Here is a 25,220-nt window from a genome sequence, read left to right on the forward strand (position 1 = left end):
TTCCCTGGCCAGTCTGTTCCAATGCTTAACTCCCCTTTCAGTGATTTTTTTTTTCTTTAGACCCAATCTAAGCCTCCCCTGATGTAATGTGAGGCTATTTCCTCTTGTCCTATTGCTTGTTACCTGGGAGAAGAGACCAACCCCCACCTGGCTACAACCTCTTTTCCAGGAGTTTTAGAAAGCAATAAGGTCCCCCCTGAGCCTTTTCTCCAGATTAAACACCTCCTCAAATCAGTGCAACTCTCCACACCACAGGAGATCATTTCTCCAGGAGAATGCTGTGAGAAATATTGTCAAAGCCTTTACTAAAGTCCAGGTGAGCAACATTGACAGCCTTTTCCTCATTCCCTAAGAAGGTCACCTTGTCTTAGAAGGAGGTCAGGTTGGTCAAGCAAGACCTGTCTGTCCTAAACCCACACTGGCTGCACCTGATCACCTGGTAGCCCCACGAATGGCAATGTTGTGCCACTCAAGGTGATCTGCTCCATGCCCATCCCTGGCACTGAGGTTAGGCTGACCTCAGTGGTTCTGAGGTTCTCTGGGGTTCCCCAGAGCCTCCTTCCAGCCCTTCCTTTAGAAGTCCATCATATTTGCTAACTTCCAGTCGACTGAGACTTCCCCACCTGACCAGGACTGCTGGTGGATGATTGGAGATGGTCTGGTGAGAACTGCTGGTGTCCTCAGTACCCTTGGGTGGATCCCAGCTGGCTCCACAGACTGTATCTCTAGAAGTGTTGTAGCAGGTCACCAGCCATTTCCCCTTGGGTTATAGGGCTTCCAGCTCAGGGGCTGGGTACCTGGAGAACCAGTTTTTCCTCTTAAAGGCTGAGGAAAAGATAGCATGAAACATCTCAGCCTTTTTCTTTTCCTTTATCCTTTTGTCATTCTTCATCATGTTTCCCCCTTCATCAAATGAATTAGAGATTATTCTTAACCCTCCTATTGCTAAAAGAAAACAAGGTTTCTATGGAAATTTTGATATCAAAACAATAGTGAAGCAATCATTAAAATGTCTCATAAGGCTGAAGAATATTAGGTAATTGTCATTACAACTTTTTCTTGGTTTCATTAAGATAATATTGAATAACTATGGATTTACCCAGCAGCCAACATCCATGAGTCATTTCCACAGGTTCTGTGTTTTATTAGTGGTTTTACATGCAATCACACAGATTATGAGGCAGCGCAAACAGAAGTCCTCTGAATCTTTCATGTGTTTCCATTAAACTGACATCACAACAAATTCAGTTCCACACAGCTGTGGTGCAACTGTATTCCTAACATTTTATGAACAATAGACTCTCTTAAAACAAGCCATGCAGACTGATGCCAGGTTGCCAACTGATCCTGCATCTGTTTCCTATGAAATGAAAGGGCAGAAAGAAGAAAAATTCATGTCTTGCACAATATTTTTTAGTTATTATTCCTCAGCTTTTCAAAAGCTCTGTTACTTCAGCCATCATTAGATGTCACAAACAAACTTGGGAGTAAAGGAACGTGATTTTCCTACTTAAAATTTGTTCAGGCCACTACAAACACATCTGTGCACCAAGGAAATCTCATCTGAGTGACATAATGCTTTGTTCCCTTCTTATTTCCTTTTGCTAAGTGAAGGGAAATTGGTCTTTTTTGCCTTGTATTTTGGGTGGGTATTATTTAATGTGCAGTAGTATTAAACACCATCTTTGTGTCTCCACCAAGATCAGAGTCCTGTTGTAGTAGCCCAGGGTCCCCTTGTGCAAGGCAATGAAAAAAAAACAACAAATAAGAGGAATATTCTTCATCACAAAATCTTACCCCTTACTATGTGAATGTGCTTCCCAAATGTGTAGTCTCAGCCAGCCAGAGACCAGCATGAATTTACCTGGAGGTATGGTTGCTTTTATGGTTTTCTAAGAGCATGGCAATCTGATTCCCTAAATTAGAGAACTAGTCTGTGAGGGATTGAGCTCCCACAAGCCCACAGGTTCAGAATACCAAAATCTAGTCTGAGAAAGAACTTAGGTTCCTATTGTACCTAATAAGCAGAGTGAATGCAGCTCCAGCTGACCCATATGTTCTTACACTAATACAGGCTGAATCATATCAAAGACTTCAATGGCAATATTGGCCAGGCTTCCATGCACTGCTAAAGGGCGGGGGGAAAGCCATTGGTTCTATGAAATATAGACACCTGTACTGTAGACCCTAACATTTATCCAGGAGTTTTTTTGTCTTTATGCCTGTAATTGTATTCAGAGCTGATACCTTATGCATTCAACTACAAGTTACATACATACAATAAAGCCATTTTCATTACTGCAAATCATCTACAAATACCTTCAAAAGCAATTTAGCATACTGTTATGAAGTAAATGCTGCTTCCTAGCCTCTGGTATTACCTCTTCAACAAAATAGCAAATATTCTCTGACTTGAACAAAGTTCACAGAATCAAGCCTTCATTAGAGGGATGGGTGACAAGAAGAAAATACCTTACACAGGTATTATTAGCTATTGTTAAGTTTTTAAGCATAATCTGGGATTGGCTTGTTGTTGTGATTTATTTTACTGTTGGTCAATATCTAAGAATGTGTAAGAACTTTGGTTAAATGTTTGGGGTTTTTTTAGTGTGTCTGTAGTAAAATAATAACTGAATATCTGCCCAAATGCTGCCTAAAAATACATGTGAAGGAAACAGGAAAAATCTCAAAGCATATATTTTAATTGAAAATGAGAGTACTGGAAAAAATACAGTTTAGGCTAAGCTACTGGAACTGTATATGGGCTTTTTTACAATCAATAATGCTAACCCTGTCAGGACAAATGGAAGTTTTCAAACCAAGACTTGGAAAAGGAAAGGATGGAATACAGTCATTTATTTAAATGCTTTAGATCTTAAATTCAAATTATATGTTTGCTATGTAAGCATTTTTAACCTACATGCATGCAGGGAGCCACAGCAGCTATGCTTGTACAAGAAAAATACCACCAGAAGTGTCAGAATGGACCTTGGTTTGTTTTGCTATTTCTTTCTTTTTATTTGTGAGTTTCAAGTGTAAACATGTATCCTCCTTTTTTTTTTTTTTTTTCTTCTGATGTTCTCACAGAGCATCTTTAAGGTGATTGGAAAGATCCTAATAAATGTTCTTCTGAAAAATATGTTATCATATCAATATTCTACTTGGTATTAAGGTAAACCAGAACAGAATAATCTTATCTCAACATTTAATTCATCATCATTCAGCATCTTTTGAGCACCGGAGGAACACTCAGGTGTTACTGGGAGAAATTCCCTTGTTTTTGGACCAAGGAGCCAGTCCCCTTTACCCACCATGGCCTCCAGAGGCAGCTCTCTCTCTGAAGAAGTGCTAAATGCATGAACAGCATGATTTTCCTTTTAGGCAGAATGCCTGGAAAGTGGAATAGTCATTAACATGAAATTGCTTCGGCCAGCACTTAAGCTCAATAGGATAATATTTAAAACATTAACTACAGGCTTCCAGCTGAGCTCTTCAGCCTTTCTTTTCTGTCACATTACACAATACAACTGCTTTATGCTGACTATCTGCCCTTTCTTCCTCTTTCTTAGGCTTATCTCAATAGGTCCTGTCTCAGAGTCACTGAAAAGAAGAAAGAGAAGCTGAATTTATCTGACAGCTATTTCTATCAGATAAACTGAAGTTCAAATGACTGGAACTCTTTTGCCTTTCAAAGGCCTTTAGTCCCCTGATGTTTTCTCATGCAATATAGACCTTTCTGAAAATGGGGGTTGCTGTCACTGTCTTTGTGCAGTGATGTGGCACCAATCCACCTTTGATTTGCCAGCTCTACTGAAGGATAAATACTTCTGCTGTGGGCAAGGGGAGTATGGCATCACTCAAAGGAAAGTATAATGTTATTGACTGCTTTTCTAACTGCCCATCAAAATAAGTTTTAATCTTATTTACCCATACCAATCTCCAGTCCTGTTAGCCCAGGTTGTTTTCTGTTCATACAGTGCCAAATTGGCACACAATGTTTCCTCTTTGAGGGGGTCCACCTCAATGATCTTTTGGATTAAGGTGAGTATATTGATTTGAGCTGATTGATTTGAAAGGGTAAAAAATGCCCTTCAATGGAAACATTTTCTAGCCTATTCAGCCAAAAAGAAAGCACACAGAACAATGTGAAATTTTCAGCATTAACTGGCTTGGCTGGGGCAGACAGGGAAGGTCTTTGAAGTGACCTCCAGGAGGCACATGATGTCTCAGAATAAGAGATGCACCCTGGGTATGTTCAATCCTCTCTTTTCCACTGCAGATAAAATTTTCTGTGCACATCTACCTTGAGCAACAGGATATTTTAGCCCCACTTCACTGCAACTGCTGTTTAACAAGAAGTGGGCCTGAGTTTCTTGCTGTTGAACTCCATTAAAGTGGAGCTCTGCCCTGTTAAACTTAATTGTACTTTGAGTCTGAAACAAACCCCAAGAACAAAAGTTATAGTTTTGTCAAATTACTCTGGCTACTACAGTGGTTATAAACTTTATTAGTGTGATTATGACCTATTAAAGTCACATTAACTTTTTAATGTGCCAGGGGTTGCCACTGTAATGTCTGCTAGGCTTAACTGAAGGCTTATTTCCTGCTCTTTATGCTTCAGAAACAGACTTTTACAAACCAAATTATATCTTCTCTGTAATTAGTAAGTTCCATAACAGAATCTTTGTCATTATTTCCAGTAAGCAAGGCTATACTCCTATTTTAAAAGCTTCTCTACCTGCCCTATAAGATCTTGTCTTCCTTTTTTCTTCCTTTTTTTCCATTTTATTTGTAGTTCCAGATCTTGGGTGTCAGTTTGGGGTATGATGAAGGCTGCTCAGAGAGCTGCCTTACTGGGTAAAGAGTCAGAGCTTTTAAGAGATAAAAGGTTAATTCCTGTCATAGGACAGGCTCAGAGTCAGAAAATTCTGCAATGGATTCATACATTTATTTCATGGTCCAATGACAATGATGTGTTCAGGAGCAAACCTGCACATCATTGGTGAGAACTCTTTGAAAAGCTTATGAATAAAGATACACTTAGCTCTAGTTACAGCAGCTTCATCTCCTGTGAACAGGTACAGAAGGTCCTATATACAATGAGGAAATTGCCACTAAGACCCCCTTGTCGGAATCCAAGACATCTCTCTGGATGCCTTGGATTCCTCAAAGCTCTTGCAGGGGCTCGGAGACCCTGGCAGGAAGCCGAAGACACCTGGAAATTTGATTGCAACTTATGGAGCAAATTACCAACGTTATACGAAGAATTACAGGTCACAAAAATATAAGTAGCATAGCAGTAGCAATCACAGGGTGAAGGGAAAAATTTTGGAGCACTGTGCAGGGGGGTTTTGAACCTTGTACAGGGTGGTTTGGAATTCTGTACCTGGGGGTCAGGGGTTCCAAAATGGAAGGATTTGGGTGTGCCCTGTCCTTCTTCTTTCTTCTCCCTGGCGGTCACGTTCAGGATGATGTTGGCATTCACTTTGGTTTAGAGTAGAAAGTTATTGTCTAACATAGGTGATAGGTATTGGAAAATAACTGTAAACATAGTATATGTAGTTTTTAGTATAAAAGATAGCACCAGCCTGAGAGGCAGAGAGTGTGCCTCAGACTGACCTGTAGAACTTGGCAGGCCAGACAGAAAATGTTTGAGATAAAGAAATAATAAACAGCCTTGAGCATGTGAACCCAAGACTTCTGTACTCCTTCTTTTGCTGCAGGGTTGGGAAAAAGAGACTTTTAACAGAGACATACCTTGGGATCTTCCCAACCAGACCAGAGGGGATCCCGAGACCCTCTCTTTCTTCCACAGAAAAAAGTAAGACATGTAATGGTTTCTTTCCTTAGATTCAGCCCTGGACTTCCTAATAGAAGAAGCCTCAAAGACATCTGGCCAGGTATTTGTCAAAGGAGGGGATCTATTCTGCTCTTTGAAATCCCACCTGGATCTGCTCTATCCAGTTCTGGGGTTTCCAACACAAGAAAAACATTGACCTGTTGAAACAAATCCAGATAAGGCCACAAAGATGATCAAGGGGATGGAGAACCTCTGCTGTAGAGACAGGCTGGGAAAGATTGCTCAGCCTGTAGAAGAGAGGATCTGGGGAATTGTTAGAACGTCCTCCAGTACCTAAAGGGGCTGAAAGAGAGCTGCAGATGCACCTTTTAGAGATCATGGAATGACAGGATGAGGGAAAGTGGCTTTAAAGTGAAGTAGATTTAGATTAGATATTGGTAAGAAATTCTTCACTAAAAGGGAGGTGAGGCCCTGGCACAGACTGTCCAGAAGTGCTGTGGATGCCTCATTCCTAGGAATGTGCAAGGCCAGGCTGGATGGATCCTTGAGCAACCTGGTCTAGTGGAAGGTGTCCCTGTCCACCACAAGGAGGTTGGAACTGGATGATCTTTCCTTCTAAACCAAGCTATTTTAATTATTCCAGTAAGAGATACCAGACCATTTTACAAATATTAATCTTAAATTTAATGTTTAAAATGTTTTTGAAAATTTGAAAATTATCTGAACATACCTGTACAGAAACATAAGTGTTTAAGTACCACACCTAGTTGAATCACTGCCATTAGTAAAAGTGCACATCTATTTTTCAACAATTTTTTAAATCATAATTTACAGTGTGATAAGCAAAAGTTTTCACAGGAAATGGTAATTTTAAAAGCTCCCTCTACTAAGGACAATTTTAGATTGGTTGAAACATAAGTTTTCTAAAGACAAGGTTCTGATTTTCAGTCTGATTTTTTTTAACTTTGAATTTTATTTTGCTAGTAGAAAAAAGTTACACATTAAATGAAACTGAGAACAGAAAAAACCATTTAATTATACGATTACCTCAATTCAAAGCTTCTGATTTTTATATTTTAGGCAGATACATATATGGGGTTTTGCCTCAGTATGAGTATTTTAACCAAGCATTTTTCATAGTTCACAAAACTTCCAGTCCTCTTTATACACCTTGAAGATACAAAAAAAACCATTGCTATCCCCTTTTTATTGCATGGATTTGACTGATTTTGTCAATAGAGACAAAGATGATTTCTGATTACTGTAAATGAGAAACACTGACCATCTTAAAAGCTGACTTGTTCTTCATCAAGAGACTTGATTATTTGTAGACTTCTGTAATGTCATGAAGTAGCTGTCATCTTTTAAAATCTATATATTCCTATATATTAACACTTTTTCTGTTATTGTTATGAAAGATATGAGGAGGGAATGGATTAATTTTTAACTTGGCCAAGCTTATCAGTGCTTATAAATTTGCCTCCATAGCTGAAGAAAAGAGTTTTTATAAAAGCTTTTGATCAAGACCAAAAAGATAAAAGTTGAATGCCTACACTTTCTCCTTCTATTAAATGAAGAAAAATTATGGTTTTCTCTAAAAATCGATATAATTTTTTGTAATACCTACATCCCTTAATTCTCTGATTAATATAATTTATGGGGAGTGTAATAATTGTTTTGGATCTTCTTTTCTTATTTTTAAGTGGAAGTGAAATAAGATGGTTGAAACCAAAATAAAACATCTGATTTATGGTCCCTGTCATATTTATACAGAGCATCTGAAGAAGCCACCTTTCAAGGTGTCTGCCAAGCCATTGCAACTGTTTGCCACATCAGAGCAGTATGTGCAGAGACCAAGTGTAGGGATTAAAGTTTGCAAACTGGGAAAACCCAAAAATATGCTGACTTTTGTTTGCTTTTTTTTTTTTTTTTTTTTTTTTTTTTTTTTTTTTTTTTGTGGAAGGGACAGCCCCAAGTGCAAGACATTTCATTTTATTTCCTTCTATTTCATTCTTCTTCATCTGCTTCTTCATCACTTTGTCTTCTCAAAGGAAATCTCAGATCCCATTAATAGACAGATTTATCTACACAGAAGAAATCAAAATGTGCATTCTGGAAAATTGCACCATTCCTCTTCTACTTCAGCACTTCAGCTATGTGAGCTGCTGTTAGAATTCATTGTCCCACATCATATCCTGCTACATGATTACAGAAACATGTTAAACAAATAAAAGAAACTCTTAGCTTTTCAATTTTTACATGGCTTCTTCTTTATGATCTAGGAGGTCTTTTTCAGCCTAAATGACTCTATGATTCTACAATCTCTCTTTCTCCAAAATTTTTTCTTGTTTGCTGCCTTGAAAATTTAAGAGGAGGTTGGTATTTCCCTCTCCTAAAGCATACCCCTGGCTGTTTCATGGAAAATCCCTGATGGGAAATAGGGTGGATAATGTATATATGGCCATTTTGAGCAGACCAGACTGCTGCTGAACCCAGCATCCAGAGGGAGCAAGGAGAACAAGACAGGAAACTGTTGATGTCTAGCAGAGACAAGCTGAAATTAGTCTGTAAAAAGACAGCTTAATGCAATAGCAGAGGCCTTCCTGATAACACATTAGAGGGTTGTTAGACTAATCTTTCTCTCATTAGTTCATTCTCTGTGGTTTGACACATAACTTAAGACCCCATGAGTTAAACAGGCTGAAGTAACAACAGAGTCCTGCCATGTACAGTTATTTCCCTCTGCATGGAGCAATTAGGAAACACTAATGAGCATCCCAGGAGGATCCCCTGAAGAGCCTCACTGCTGAATGTCATATGAACAGCAGCAAAGAACAGTGGGAAATTATGTTTAGAAATGTTTATAAACTTGATCGTGCCTTGCTGCTTGTTTAACCTATAACTGCAGTGCAGAAAGCCCTGCCAGGTCCTGATTTCCCTGAAGAAGCAAGACCCAGTATAAATCCGGATAAAAAAGAAAGTTTGGATGAACTATTACGCCTCATCCTGCTTGTGGGAGTAACAATAAAGCAAAGGGAAATTGAATCAGGGATTTGGGCAATAATCTATTCAATTTTGTATACATTAGTGAAATCAAGGCTGGACCCTAAGAGGTATAAAGAAGTGAAGAAGTGAAGGTGATGGGCAGCTGATTGAGGCTAGGCCAGTGTGGTATTGCCAGGCAATGGAAGGAAAGGAACAATGCAGGTTAATTACATAGCCTGGCTTTAGACTTCTAGTTGGAGTCCTAAGAAAAAAGCCTTCTGGGGGGGTTTCAGAGCTTAGTTTTCTCTGGCTGTATTAAAAGCTTAGCATGCAAACTTAGATAAAATTATCTGCAAAAAAACAAGAATACCCACTTCCTTCATGCTATTCTGCCTCAGTTAACAGAATAATTAGGTATTAAAATAACCATGAAGCTGTTTCTTCTGTCATATCATAGGTAATTGTACTGGGTCTGGCTGAGCTGGAGTTCATTTCCCCATGGCCCCAGAGTTCTATGCTGGGTATTTCTGGCTACAAAGATGTTGGTAACATCCCAGAGTTTTGGCTCCTGCTAACCAGAGCTGGCACAGCACCATCACTGTCTACAATATACCCCACATCAGTGGAGTGGGGCAAGATCCTGGGGGGACATAGCCAGCTGATCCAAATGAACCTAAGGGATATTCCATACCACAGAATGTCAGCTCAGACTGAAAACTAAGGAAAGGAGGAAGAAAGGGGAAAAGTCATTATTTACAAAGTTCAGCTTCCTGAGGAACTCCTGCTTCCCAGGAAGTGGGTGATGGGAAGTAGAAAATAAACATTGGGTTTTTTCTCTTGCTTGTGTACACACAAACTTTGCTTTAGTAAACTACTTATGCCAGGCTATGAGAGACTGAAATGTCAATGGTTAATGACTCAAAATGAATACTCCTTTGTGGAGGCAGATTTGTTGAGGTCAGGTTTGCACCTGCTGAGGGGGAGATGAGTTTTTGGATGTTTGGTGATAAAGCCACTGGTCCACACAAGGTGGAGAGGGAGAACACCCATCACTGAAGGCTGCAGTCCAAGCTTTGAGCCAGGTAAGAGGCAGATCCTGTGACGTGGGATAGTGCTTTTCATCATACCAATTATGCTCCCTTACACATCCCCTGCTCCCCAGGAAGGTCACTTCACACAGGACATTCACATTCACTTGTAGGCCTGAGGGTGTTCATCCCTTCTAATGGGGCATAACTCATGGACAGGAGACACTGACATGCCCTAGAAGGAGTCATAAACCATCAAAGACTCCCAAAGTGCCCCAAGACTCATTTCTGAGGTCTTCCATGACAGCAATAAAAGCTATCCTCTCCCCACACCCACTCACCCCAACAGGGTGGTACCTGGGCCATCCCACCAAGCCTGAACCTATATTAACAGATTGGACTTGGTCTCATGGACTTTCCCCACCCCCAATGGATTACCATCACAACACAACAATCAAGTCTCATTGTGATAAGCCTCAGTCAATCAATCCTCAAGCTCATGCATGGTGCTAACTTTCTATTCTTATCCTTTCTTTCTCTTTCTTCCTTTTCCCTCATATATTTTCTTAAGTGATATTTTTGTGCTTTTGTGTTGCTATATTACTATAGATACTAATAATAACAACCAAAATGGTTGCATACCTGCTTTCCATTTTAACCAAATTGTTCTAGAATAAACCCTCCATATAAAAATATATATGTATTTACAAACACCGATCATGCAGTGCTGTTTCGCTCTAATCTGCAGCAAGAGAGTTATTAACAACAATCTGGGTCACCCTTGCCTTCAGGGCTGGGTCACAACAGAAACAGTGAGTTGTTTCCATTCTTATTTTCTCTTTCCTGTCCTGCAGGGAAAGTGAGGTGATAGAGCAGCTTGGTGGACACCTGTAATCCAGCCAAGGTCAACCCACCACAATCAGAACCATAGAATGGTTTGGGTTGGAAGGAATCTTTAAAATTCAAATGTCCCACCATGTGCAGGGACACCTTCCACTAGATCAGGTTGCTCAAAGCCTCATCCAGCTTAGTGTTGAACAGTCCTGGAGATGGGGCACCTACAACTTCTCGGGGCCGCCTGTGTCAGGGCCTCACAACTCCTTATAGTTTAGTTAAAGCAATAAATTTCCGTCCAATACCTAATCTAAACCTACTTTCCTTCAGCTCAGGGTCATTCTCCCTTGTCCTGTCACTGCAAGTCCTCAGGAAAAGTCCTTCTCCAGCCTTCTCAGAGGCCCCCACTGGGCTCTAGATGGTGGTCTAAGTTCTCCCTGTAGCTCTCGTTTCTCCAGCCCTAACTCTCTCAGACTGTGCCCGTGGTGGTGTCTTCCTCTGGATTTATTCACCACCTTAGATGAACATCTATGGTGCATTTACATCCAAATCCCTTTTTTTTTTTTTTTTCCCAGTCAATGGACTCTATGAATGAAAGATACTTGCAGTTTTGAAAGGCAGACTTCTTTGAGGTACTACATGTGCATAGATACAAAATATGATTTGCATCTCCATTCATAAATCTAGATATTTATGTTGAATGGCTCTTTCTCACCACAAAAGATTAAAGCATTATTAGTTTGCAGGTAATGTGTATTTCAATGTAATTTTAAGACAAATTTAACTCACTGAAATTTGTAAAAAGCTAACATTGATTTGGTTAGAGAATATATGAAATTATAAGTAATAGTTTATGACTGTGATCTGTGCAGTGGAAAAGAGCTGTAAAATCTAACAAATTCTTTCCAAGAACCTTGGAAATATCAGGGAGCCACAGAAAGCAATCATTTGTAATGAAGAAGATATATCAAACCAACTTCTTTTTTTTTTGTTTCTTTTATAAAATTATTAGTGGATTGAGCAGAAGCTGGTTATGTCATATTTTTACTTTGGTAAGACTTCTGATGCAAGCTCAGTGGTTATTTCCACAAATAAGCCTGAGAAATCTGGACTAGATGATTCCACAGAGTAGGTGGAAAGACAATTTGGAAGCTGTACTCAGGGATTATTTGTCAGTGGTTCATAGTCAAAACAGAGGGAAGTGCTGGGCAGGATCCAACAGGCGTCTGCCTTCATTTTGGAGCTCTTCAATACTTTTGCTAATGATCCAGATGATGGAATGCAAAGTGTACTTATTAAATCTGCAGGTGACAACAAGCTTCAAGAAGTTCAAGAACAAGACTGGAATTCAAAATTATGCTGAGACGCGGGAGATACGGTTGGAAAAACTATGCTGAAATTCATTAGGGACTCATGCAAAAAAAAACACTTCACAGGCATAATCAGCTGTAAAAAATCAGAATGGGGACCAGCTGCTTGAGCAGCCATTACACAGAGAAGTGTTTAGAAGTTATAGTGGGTCATAAGTGAACAATCATCCCCCTCCAACCCCCTCCCACCATCATGACTGTAAAACCAGTAGCATAACCTTCAGTCCCATATGCTGTTATCCCTTTAATTTATTCAGCACAGGGGAGGCCGCTTCTAGAGCAACACATCAGAGAGAGCTATGGACAAAAGCCAGAGTTTCAGGACAAAGCTTCTCAAAGCAGTGGAATGGGTTTCACAGAGTCATAGGAATATGGGTTTGAAAGGATCTCTGCAGGCCATTTAGTCTAATCTTCAGATCAGTAATGGACTTTTGCCACCATTAACTTTGCTGGAGGAGATGTGGAGTCTTTATAACATAAGGAGCTTTAGAAGAGAAAGAAGCCAAAATTATGCACTTAGCCAAGGAATAGAGATCTCCATATTTCAGTATTTTGTACTGTCTGTTGTGTCTGCCAGCTGCCCCAGTTAACTGCTTGGAAAGGGAAATGCTCAATTTCCCAAAATATGTTAATGTTGAGAACTTACTTTTAATGGAGACTTCTTTAGGAAGCTGCCACTGTTTTTATTTGGAAATCTTCATAACTTAGAACCTTCAGTAGCTAATGGAATCTCCTTAACCACATGGCTGTTTTGAGGTGTTTGGTAAGATCAGGCATAACTTTCTGGTTTGAGTAAAGTCCAGAACCAGTTCTTTCACTACTGAAAAGCACAAAGCTGTGTGAGCAAAAGTGGCTTTAGCAACTACCAGAATGTATTGCTACAAAACATTATGTTAGGCCCCATTTCTGTTAAATCACCTCCATACATAGCATTGCTGGATCAAAAAATAATTCTTATGAAAGGAGATCACACCTGCACATTTTGGTTAGAATGAAAAAGTGAATATTCTGTGGTTTATCCTGTAACACTTTTTACATTCAATCGTATTGTTGGAGGAGTAAATTAGGTCTCCAGGGGGTCCTAATCACTAGGCTACAGACTTATGCTGCTACTTGTGCTCTGCTGGGTTTCATGAATCTCAAATTATTTTGCTATCTAGTAGATTACTATCCTCAGGGGGGAGTAAAGAATGAGAAATATGCACAAATTCAGTCATTCTCCCTCTCTGTTCTATATGTGGACAGTTAAAGTAGCTTATTCAAAAAATGAGAGAAGTAGGTATGAATCTGCACAGATAAAGCTGAATATCAAACTGCACTCTCCCACCTCATAGGAGAGTTATTATATAAAATAAAGAAAGGCTCAAGGCAGAGAGAAGAAATGAATGCCATTCCAAACTTTTGCCTTGTGAGACATTCTGTGGGAATCTTTAATATACCACATTTTTCTAGGAAGGATCCTGATTAAGCAGAATGACCTGGGTAGAAAATATCACAGCCCTACCAGCACAGAAGTACTCTGTGAAGCTGAACTTAGGAACTTAGAGCAGCTAGAGAAATCTTGGGTAAATGTGTAAATAAAGTTCCTGTGGAATTAAATGCCTCCAAATCTAGAGTAAAACTTCTGAAGGTAAAGTTCCATTTCGCCTTTTGTGGAGAATCACCACCTCTTGTTTGCTTGCAATCTAACAATTGCATTTGGTGATTTGCAGAATTTTTGCTGAGAAGAGAGAAAAAGAAACAATTCCCTATTCATCATCCCCAGACCACTCATGACTTGGCAGACGTATGATACTCCCAAAGACACAGCTTTTTGTATGAGCTCTGCAGGGTTTAGATGCTGAGGCCCCAAATCATTTCACTGAAATCTTGTTACCAGACAAATCTAGATTTGTGCTATTATTGCTGGTATAATTTCTGTTCAGTCAAGAAGTGGGTAAGGCTTTACAGAAGCCAGCTTAAGTCTCCTGTGGTCTGAATGCCTTTCTGAGATGTTGTCATCCTCCTTCCTCTGATGACAGGATGAATCTTGGGCAGAGAAGCAGAGAAATTTGGAATTTGGCCTGTTGTGTCCTGGATGTACATGGTGGGTCCTGCACTCAGTACCCACCACACTTTCAATCACACAGCATTCAAAGACTCAGGAAGTTTTAAAGATTCTTGAAGTATTTGCTTTTTGGTTTTTTTTTTTTTTTGTTTTTTTTTTTTTTTTTTTTGTTCAATTATGGGAATGATTCTTTTCAAACTCAAACCCATGTGAAACTATCTGACGGATTTGAAGAGGCAACTAATTTGTCTGCTAATTGAACCACACATCCTGCTATTTTTGTGTATGTACTTGAACCTTGTTCAAAATAAATAAAATAATTTCTATTGTCTTCTGCATCTCTAGAATCATTAACTTTTCTTTTTAGATCATAACTCACAACGTCCTTTTATCAATCTCTCTTACAATTAACAAAATTTATTCTAATAAGTAATTCTCATTTTTATATTGTCCAGTAGGTGAATTTATAGTTATTGACACTTGTTTAAAAAAATAAGGATACTCTCCAAATATATAACTAAATGAAAAATACAGATTGTTATTCATTAAGAACAATGTTTGCAATTCATGATCAGTTCAACTTGGTGAGATATTTCTTTAGAATCCAGTGGAAATACTTCAGTAAAATAAGACTCCAGAGAACCACACGGGAAGTCCAGCAAATCCAAATTAATCCCACCCTGCCAGCAGAAACATGGTCCCCTCTTACACATTTTACATTCCTGAGACCTCAGGGACTGTAAGCCAAGTACAAAGAGCTAAGTTACATGTGATAGTACAGGGGATTCTGGATAAGTAAATAACTCTTTAATTTTCAATGGCTTGAAGGGCACGTACACAAGTGCATGTGGTGATAGGAAAAGGGAGAATGGCCTTGAGCTGTAGGAGGGTAGATTTAGATTAGATAGTAAAACCAAAATTCTTTACTGTGTTAGTGGTGGTGAGGCACTGGAACGTGTTACCCAGAGGGACTGTGGCCTCCCCATCCCTGGAATTTTTCAAGGTCTGGTTGGATGGGGCTCTGAGTAACCCGTTCTAGTGGAAGGTGTCCCTTCCTGTGTCTGGGGCTGGAACTCAATGATCTTTAAGGTCTAAAAATGGCCTCATTAGGGCCAAGTATTGGGAAAGGAGCACCTCCCTGAACCTGCTGGCCACACTGTCCCCACTGCAGCCCAGGATACTCTTGGCCTATTGTATTTGCGGGGTGCTTTGATGAAGGAAGGAATGATGAATTTTACTCTATGTTTTCAGAAGGTTACTTTATTATTTTATGATACTATATTATATTAAAGAATACTATACTAAAATATAATAAGAATACAGCAAGGATACTTACAGAATGCTGAAAAGATAATGATGAAAATTTGTGACTCTTTCTAGAGTCTCGATGCAGTTTGGCACTGATTGGTTAATGAGTTAAAATAACTCACACTAGAAACTAATGAAACAATTACTTGTTGGTAAACAATCTCTAAACACATTCTACATGAGCAAAACAGAAGAAAAGGAAATTAAATATGAATTGTTTTCTTTTTTCTCTGAGGCTTCTCAGCTTCCTAGAAGAAAAATCCTAAGCAAAGGGATTTTTCTAGAGAATATAAATGCTACATTGGCCCTCCTAGTCACCAGAGCACTGCCAGCTCATGGTCAGCTGTCACCCACCAACACTCCAAAGTCCTTCTCAGCAGATCTGCACTATTGCAGGTCAGCCCAACCTGTGCTGGTTATTTCTGCTCAGGTGCAGGACACAACACTTACCCATGATCCTTTGACTGAATATTCCTAATGGTAAGTTAAAATGGATTCTTCAAGAAGGGAGCACCCTCCTGTTGTCCTGTGAAGATCCAGAAGCTACAGCCAGACCCTGACTCACTCAGGAATCATATAAATGCTAACCCATTCCTTCAGAATTTTCCTACTGAACCATTCTTGGAACACATACTAATTGATTTTGATGTAATGTCCCTTGATTGACCACTCTAGCCTTGAATTCTCATACATGAAGAAGCAAATATTTTTTAAAGGATTTGACACAGAAGATGCAGTTTGTCAGTGAATATAGATAATGTGGTGCAACTGAGTCCTTTAGGAGATACATGTCTCCATTTGAAACTCAAGTCTAGACAACAGCTACAGCACAGGCATTTTCCAAGTACTGTATTACAGCTTCAGCTGCCATGAAATGGTGTGCACAATGGAGCCAGAGTGATTTACACCTGCAGAAAAGCTGGCTTGCTTTAAAGGTTTGTTTATGAAGGTAAAAAAAAAAAAAACTAAAAAACAAAAAACACTTTTCCATCTGTTTTCCTCCTTTTTTTCTTTTCTTATTTTTTATCATCTGTCAAAAGCCAAAGAAGAAAAGTGAAATAAAAAAAAAAAAAGAAAAGGAAAAAAGCCAGGGATAGCAAACTATTACTAGAAAACAGCATAAGCAAATTAAAATGGAAAGAAAATGCCAGAAACTACTACAGTGCTTCATTCTTTGGAGAATCAACTTGCAATGGATTAGCACAAATGTGCCTTGATCCATCATCATGTTCTCCAGTTCAGCAAGCACAAACTGATGGTTTGGAATGGAGGTAGCGTGAAGTAAATGCTGTAATTTGTGACTGTGTGACAGCAAATGAAACTCGGCAAGAGGGCCAAGCTATCTGAAGCAAAACAATAATAGCTTGGTGAGCATATTAGGCAACCCCAGAGGAGAGGAGATGAAAGATTCAGGCAATAAGGAGAATGTATGTATTTTAGATGTTAGGCAACCCTATTCTCAAGGCATTACAAGCAACAAGAACATCTGAAAAGTGCATCTGGGTTGGGCAGAAACATATTCACCCCGGTAAGCACATTTCCCAGTAATGCCTTGGTGAGAAGAAATAAAAATAAATAGGAAAATAGAAAAGGATTATCACCCTGGCTAGTAGATTCTTTTCAGAAAGCATCTGGCTAGAGGTAAATAGTATTATGAGACCTTTCCCTATTTTTTTATGATTTATGTGTTCAGTTTCATCAGATCTAGTATAGGGCATTTATTGGGTACTACATGCCCTGAGAATTTATGTTGCAAGGCTAAACATCATGTCTGTATATCTTTTCTCAGTAATCTCTGATAATACCCAAATGGGCTTTTTATTTTAAACATCTGGACAGCCGTATGGTTTGTGAGAATTAAGGTGCTAAGTGAAGAAAACAGCACAACCATAAAACCTTTCAAATAAACAAAGCTTTCTTTGGAACATTAACTTCTTTACAGAGAAATCTTCTCTGTTCCTAAAAATGCAGTTAGTACTTTATGTCTTAATCTCAAGGTAACGCTTTTCTCTTACAAATAATCTCAAGGCATTTAATGGTACCATTACTGTAGAAAACTATGAGATATTTGCATAAAAAGCACATCACCAAAAGAAATATAGAAAAATAAAAGCTCTTCTTTTTCCCCTAGCTTTTTCCTCTTTTTCGTGCTAAAAGCAGGAAAATACTGTTCAGCAGGGTGTTCTCTTCTGCTCAGTAATAACACTGTCAGCACTGTCATAAAAATAGTTAAAGGTGTAATTTAGGGAAATTTGTCTGCATATTAATAATTGAGATTCTATTTGTTGACACTGAAATCCAAAAGAGAGGGAAAGAATGCAATGTATTCAGTTCTTTGTCTTTACGCACGTGCATGTCTATGTCAGTGCATGTCTGCATTTTTTTTAGCTCAAAACCACATGCAAAACTATTTTCTTGTGTGAAAAATAATAAAAAATATGCTGAGAATCACTACTCACAAGACATTTAAAGAAATAAAAATCACTGGGTATTACTGTCCTTCCAAAGTACTTTAAAGAGTTGACAACATGCTTCTATTTCAAATTAGAGCAATAATATATACAACATACACATGAGACAATGTCCTTCAGCAAGATAAGAAATAAAAATATGTAGAACTGGATAATATAGCTTTCCCTTTTTGCAATGCTCTTTTCTTCATAAATGATTCTATTTCTATTATGAACCACTGTTTGATTTTACTGAGGAATTAGAATCCATCTTAACTGAATCTTCACTATCATAACCTGTATTTCTTCCTGTATTGACTCATTCTCATGCATTTAAGTTTATTAAATAGAGTGCAACCGGATGGATAAGTAAAATGTGCTTGCATAACCATGATTTCAAGACTAAAGCCTGGAAAGAAAAGAGTTTGTTTGGCCATACTTGACCTATATTGCATCATATGTTTTGAGGGGGCTTCTGCTGACTTGCTTAAGGAGCAATTAGAAAATCCCTGTCCAGATGTAGAGATTTTTCCTGACTTATCATGCCTTGCAAACTTACTACTCACTGGTTGTGCAGGCATACCTATGGTGAAAAATCAGATTAGATATGCACAAAGGATTTATGTAAAAGTCAATGTTTAGAGATTTCCAGCTCTGTTGCACTTTGTAGATATTACTAAAATAGGTTGCCTACTTTTTAATTGGATTTTATTTTGTTTTTAGCAAGAATAATTTTGTTCATTTTATGGCATAATTTTCTGGAGGATAAAGTGGATAGTGTTGGCAAGGCTGCCCTAGTGTGACTCTAAATGCAGTGATTTTCACAGAATTTGATCAGTACTGAGCTATGGCTTAGAAATGGAAGAAACTGCACAACTGCAAATTCTGATTTCCCTTTGCACCATTGAACTTGCCTGCATATATGGGAGTTGCTGAGTAATGCTGATATCTTTGGTGATCTCATGCTGCTTATTGTCTTTATTTTGTGACTAAACCAGTGGCAATCCACTGGAGAGTCACTAAGGTGATCAGGGTCTACAGAGCACTGTATACAAAGTCAGGGTGGGGTAAATGGAATTTCAGCTGGAAATGGAATTTCTCCTCAGCCTCGAGAAGAGAAAGGTAAAGGTGGCTGTAAGGGCCCCCACCATTACAAAAACAACCCAAAACAAAACAAAACAAAAAAAATTTTAAAAAAAGAAAAAAAAGAAAAAAAAAACACTTTAAAAGAAGACAGATCAAAACTCCTAGTATTAGGGAAGATTAGAGAATTAGAGATAGCAGGCTTCCTTCAAGAAACTAAATTCTTACTGGAAATGAGGAAAACATTTTCCCTCAGTAGAATGATAAATGCTGTGTCTCCATCTTTGGAGCTTTTGGAAGACAGTCTGGAAAAGATTGTGAGAAATCAACTTACCTTTGGAGACAGACATTCTGTCTGATGGAGGAGTTGTGTTAAAGATCTCCAGAGGTTTCTCCCAAAAACGTTTAATTATATTCACTTAAGTGAAGAACATAAGGTTCCTTTTACAGTCAAAGGGAAGAATATCTTTCTGAAGGAATCACTCCTTCAGTGGCTAAAGAAGGACCCAAAACCAGCATTTCTTCTAACTCATGTTATATGATTAGATATTCAAGTTTTTGGCAAAACAAAATGCCAGCCTTTTAGTCTGGACAAATATTCTTTAGAAGGCTTGGAGAAAACATGGGTAACAACTCAACCCTAGTTAGGAAGGGTGTGCTTTGCCATCCTGCTCCTTTTCTGTGCAGGTTTTTTGCTTGGTTGCCCAGCTACTGAGAGGAGAGGGAAAGGTGTGACTCAATGGAGAGGAAAACAAAGCAGCCAGACCCACGGTGCCAGCAGCGTGCTGTACAGACACACAGCCTGTGACCCAATTTGTGCCCTGCTGGTAATGAAGTAAATGCAAAGTAGCATTAGTAGGCAGACCAAATGCAATCCTTCAGGCAAAGGCTCTTTTTTTTTTACTTAAACTCACACTCCATTTTGCATCTAAAAATGCCAGAGGACTGTTTGTCTGGAGATTAAAATCTGTTCTAATGTATAAGGATTGACAAGCAATAAGTTTCTTTGCATTTGAGGTTTTGAGACTGTCTTATTCTAAGTAATTTTTAATGAAGAAGGGAGAGAATGAACTGTCTGGATCACTGATCTTTTTATAGATAATATACATTTCTGTGAGAAGGAAAAAGAGAGATGGACTCAAATTTTAATTCTACTCAGTTTCTCTCAGCAATCCAAATTTCCAGTGTGAAGACAATTCATTCTTTGGAAAAATTGGTGCTGAAAAACTCAGTCTAGGTGGCAAGGACCAAGTATTTTCTTAGTATAAAGAAAGCATGTCTGTGTAGAGGTTTTCAGGCCTATCCTTTAAATCCAGAATACAGGTTGAGGTCACAACATGCAAAAGAAATCTGGATCCATTTTCCTGTATTTCTGCCGTGCATTAGAGCTGTGTGCTGCCCTCCATATGTGGTTATAAAGAATGGGCTGAGCACAATGCCTCTTTCACTTCAACCAGCCCCCCAGTACACAAAAAAGCATTGACTTTTCTGAGGGTTATTTGATCCACAGTCTGAGGTGGAGGATGATGGAAAGCCCTGGATTGTTTCCCTGGAAAGCTAAGAGAAAAATTGTCCTGCTGCTCACTATGTCTTGGCTGTGGTCTGAAAAGTCTGTCAGTCCTTGACTATTTCAGATGAAAAGACTGGAAAAGTATGGGCCCACACAGCCAGCTTTTCCACCCAGAAAATGGACACATACTGTTAATGAGGATGGCTGTGTTGGACTTCATCTTGTTTGTTTTGGTTTTTTTTGTTTGTTTTGGTTTGGTTTTTTTCACTTTTTTTCCTACTTGCTGTTAAAAATGAAAAATGTAGACATAATCTGGATCAAGGGTGAAAATCTGCTGTTTAGTTTAGAGACTATTTTTTTTAGCTTTAGTTTGGGCTTTTGGGTTTTTTCGTTCCTCACCTGAAGGGGTATTTTGATAAGGGTTCAGTGTGCAAGTTGTCATTTCTGTTGAAGTTTAACACAGAACTGCCTCTATTTATCAAAGTAGTGTCTTCCATAGCACAAATCTAATATTACAGGAAGGACAGACCCTTTCCTTTTTGGGGCTCAGATTTTATTTATAATAGCATGGTACCAGCAGTTTTATACTAAGAATGTCTGGTCTCAAAGACAAAAAATTGTTGTTGAGTGAGAAATGGAGAGAAGGAACTGGCTTAGGGTTATCTCTGCTCCACCTCAAGTGTTTTCACAGCAGATGAGGCAGCTACAACCTTACTGCCATTTTTATTAAAAAGGAAAAAAGGAGAATTATCCCTATTTTCCTCTCCTACTTGGTCTTGTATCCTAATAAATTAGCTGTTTTGTTTTGGTTTTTTTATTTTTTTATTTTGAATGGCCCAGTTCTCGTTGTTTATATTTGGTACTTTGATAGCTCCAGGGAGTATTTTGGTAATGAGATAAACAAGTTGTAGCTTTTCATTTTGTTTCTGGTGTGGGTCTTTCGGGTTGCATACAGTCTGGAGATTCCTGTCAGTGCCTGAAGAATATTTTCTGACTGCTTTTTAATGGTTTTTGAACCATGCTTTAATAAGAAACATTATGAATTTGGTCATTTTGATCTCTATGTAGTCACCTTTCACATGCAAAGCAGACTCTGCTAACCAAAGTGGAGATAAGGCGTGTGAGGACAGAAGGTGCTTATCAAACTGAAAGTCTCAAAGTTTCAAATATTTTGGCTGTGTATATAACTGTCTGGTTTTTCCCATTCCAATATGCTGCAGAAAGTGAGTTAGTCCCTTTAAGAAAAGGGCTAGAAAAGGAAAAAAAAACTATTTATGACAGGGTATTTTGAATTCTTCTGCAGGAAGTTTTCTGCAGAAAGATGCCCTGGTGTCCTTGTCCCAGAGCTCCTTCTCCAGCTCCTGTGCTGTGGCTGCCTCTTGTGTGCCACTCTCTGTCCCAGAAGTGCATTAAATAGATGAGTGCAGTGATTCCTTCACAGTCAGAGTTGACAACAGCCACAGGAATACTCAGGGAAAAAAAAAGGCTATATATGGGAAGGATATTTTAGTTTGAGATACTTAAAGACAGGACAAAATCATCACTCTTTTCAGAGAACATTTTCCTCCAGCTCCTTCACATGACACCAAGCATCATGCTTTGTCTGACCTGCTGCACACCACGAGTGACATGGCTAACACGAAGTGACTGGACTACAGAAAACCAGGAGGATGCAGCCAGGGTAGTTGTGCTGATGGCTCCAAAGAGGCTCCTGGGACTGTCAAGCAGTTCAGCTGCAGATGGGCTATTTGCTATGCTGTGGTCCTTGACATTCTTTGCACTGCTAGACAAAGAAGGGGGGTGGGGACAGCACTATTTTCCTTCCCACCAAGGTTTTTTTTGTTTGGGGGGTTTTTTTCCTGCACAAAAGCATTTGATTTAGGCTCAGTCTTTGTTTTGGCTGAAATTATTTTCCAAATAACACCATGACTCAGGAAGCAATGAATGGTAGGGATAATGTGCACCTCCAGAATGTTGTGCAGGAGAGCACATTATTTTCATCTACCACATTAGCTGTACACTGGGCTTTGTTTTCCACCCCATCATTCATGGTACAAGTTAATTACACACTTTCAATGTGCTGCTTTCTTTCTTACCACACAAGATAATACAATTCTGAACTCATTTAAGCAAAGCAAATGCTTTGCTTCCTATTATGTATTGTGCCAAGCAGTAAATAATAGTAATTAATAAAAAGCAGAGCAGAGTTCACTTCTTGCTTTTATTCGTGAAGAAAACCTAAATTTCATTAAGGACAGTGCCGGATGTTCCTCTGCTGTTCCTAAAATGTGGTATTGGTCAAGGCAATTGTTTCTTGAGGCAGGCTGACAGTGACAATGAAGATTTAGTCTGCTTTCCTCAGCATATCCCAGAATTAGCTTTTCTATGGCATAATGGGTAAACTGCAAACCCATCTCTTGTGGAACAAGACAGCTGGTTCCAGAAGTTTATCCTGTGTATGGATGTGCCAACAAAGCTCTGATCTTCCTCCTCCTCTCTCAATTTAGTCTGGTAAACCAGATTATAGTAGTCATCAATGCTTTTCCCTTTTACCACAATACTTACTCAAATTTCTCCAGCAGTTCCCAGCTTCACATACCGATGAATTCTCCCTACATAATTATCCACATTTGTATACATCTGCATTAATATACATCCATATATCCCTAAGATATATGTAGAGATTACACATACATTATTAGCACCTGGGCATTCCCAAATTGGGGTTTTCCTATCTTTTGGAACACAATAATGACAATGAGGTTGTTAATATTCAAAGGAATATAAGTATTTGAATTTTTCTGTATTTCGATTCTCTCCACTGAAGACTTTTTTGGTCAGCAATGTCTGCATCCTGTCAGCAGCCTGCACCATCATGTGCACCAGTGTGGGCAGGTGTCGCTGTCCATGACAGGGGGGTTGGAACTAGTTAATCTTTAAGATCCCTTCCAACCCAAATCATTCCATGATTCTATAATTCAGTTACTAAGCAGAATGGATTTATTTTGTTTGCCTGTTTAAAAAGGCTGTAGGTAGTAGCTGAGGTCCAGAAGAGGGTGGTAACCATCAAATGCCACCTCAACCAGAGCAGGCTGCAATTCCAAAATCTCATTAACAACTATATGTTCCTAAGGCTTATGACCCAGGGGGAACCAAGAAAAAGGGAAGTCAAGGAAAGGAAGCCATGTGTGCAGAAACTTATCACACAGTCATGCTAGAGAAGAAAAAGGGAATTTTTTTCTCTACCTTGCTATATAATTGCTCTTCAAATAGGGGTATCTATCAGAGACCTGTGGGATGCTGTTGTAATGAGTCTCTCCATGAGAGGCTATTCTATTACCAATGCCAACTAATTTGTAGCTATATTACTTCAACATATGAAATACAGAAGATAGGTCATACAATAATTCTAAAATTAGGGAAACAAGCCAAAACATTTGATAATAACATACCTCAGTGTAGGCCTCTCCTAGCAATTTGAGCTAGTACCAATTAATTTCATAGTCATTAGTATTAATGTACTATCCTTTGGGATTAGTTTATAAATAAGTGTTTTGTAGTCTGGGAGATAAATTGTTTCATCATTTATTTTTAGTCACAAAAGCTGGAAGTACCTTTTACACAAAAAAAAAAATTACTCCAGCTTGTCTGTATTTAAATGGTCAAGCTAGGCTTTGCAATTAGAAACATTTAGATGAATGACCAGGAATTTTCTCTCTGACTAAAGCTTTTTTTTTTTTTTCCCTAACCTCTACTTAGGAAATTAAACAGGTTAATGAGTAGCTGGAACCAGTGTTTTCATTCTTAATGGGATATTTTAGGACAAGAGGGAATGGTGGGGGTTATTTTAATAGATCTGTGTCCTTTACTTTTAGTTTTGTAACCTCCATGTTGAACCTAATCCTCACGTCGTGCAACAGTCAAAGACTTTATCATACCTAACAGAAGATCTAAAAGTAATAGGTGTTGTATTAGACATTGATATCCATCTTTCAAATGCAAGAACATCTTGAATTAAGTGCTATTGGTCTAGGTAAGGTAGTTCAAGTCTGGATTATATAAATGAATTGCAGGACATGAATTGAAGTTGGGTAGGAAAGCTGTATATTATGTACTAGACACCTCTGAAAAGAATTGTTCTGGCCATTTCAGAGACAAGAACTCGAAATTAATTCTGGAGTGGAAACAGATAGAAAAGAATTATCTTGGACTTCCCTCTAACCAAATATCATGGAAAATGCTGACAAAAATCTCATATGCATAACTCTTATTTTGCATGGCTTAGCTGACTTCTCATGCTATCTAGAATAGAGTACATCTGCTTGAAGTTTGCAGAAAGAACTAATCTCAAACTTTTTATCTCTTCCATGACAAATATTCTGTTTCCCTGAAAAGATGATTATAGAGCAGAATGCTCTCTTGGGAAGAAAGGGGAATGGAAATCTTAGATTTAGAGATTTAAGACACCACCTTTAGGTCTGAATGAGTTGACACCCCTTCTGTTTTCTAAGAAAGCACCACAGAATATATATATTTTTTTGGCCCAAGAAATGATGTCAGAGGACAAAGATTTCCAATATTACTACTGTACAATTCTGAAAAAGGAGCAGCAGTTGGACTGTTATGCTGACAGAAAATTTTAAACAATCAAGCTCAAGTGCTGGCATTCAAATTTAGCATTTTGATAGCAGAGAAAGGCTTCTTCTCTTGGTGGGTGATATTGTCTGCTCTCACAGGAAGCATACTGGATCCCTGTTCTAGAAGTGTTCTTTGTTTTAAGCCACCTGTTGTATTGTTTACTGCTC

At 38.7% G+C, this 25,220-nt stretch overlaps 1 long non-coding RNA gene across 1 annotated transcript in view; it reads right to left on the bottom strand.

The window, feature by feature from the left end:
* LOC135290167 (uncharacterized) overlaps positions 1 to 19,483 on the bottom strand; it is a 32,672-nt gene extending 13,189 nt beyond the window's left edge. Inside the window, exon 1 of the long non-coding RNA XR_010352871.1 lies at positions 19,240 to 19,483. This is a non-coding gene — a long non-coding RNA (uncharacterized LOC135290167). The remainder of the gene's footprint in view (positions 1 to 19,239) is intronic.
* Positions 19,484 to 25,220: the final 5,737 nt, after the last annotated feature.

The sequence above is a fragment of the Passer domesticus genome, chromosome 1 (assembly GCF_036417665.1).
Source record: "Passer domesticus isolate bPasDom1 chromosome 1, bPasDom1.hap1, whole genome shotgun sequence".
NCBI classification, from domain to species: domain Eukaryota; kingdom Metazoa; phylum Chordata; class Aves; order Passeriformes; family Passeridae; genus Passer; species Passer domesticus.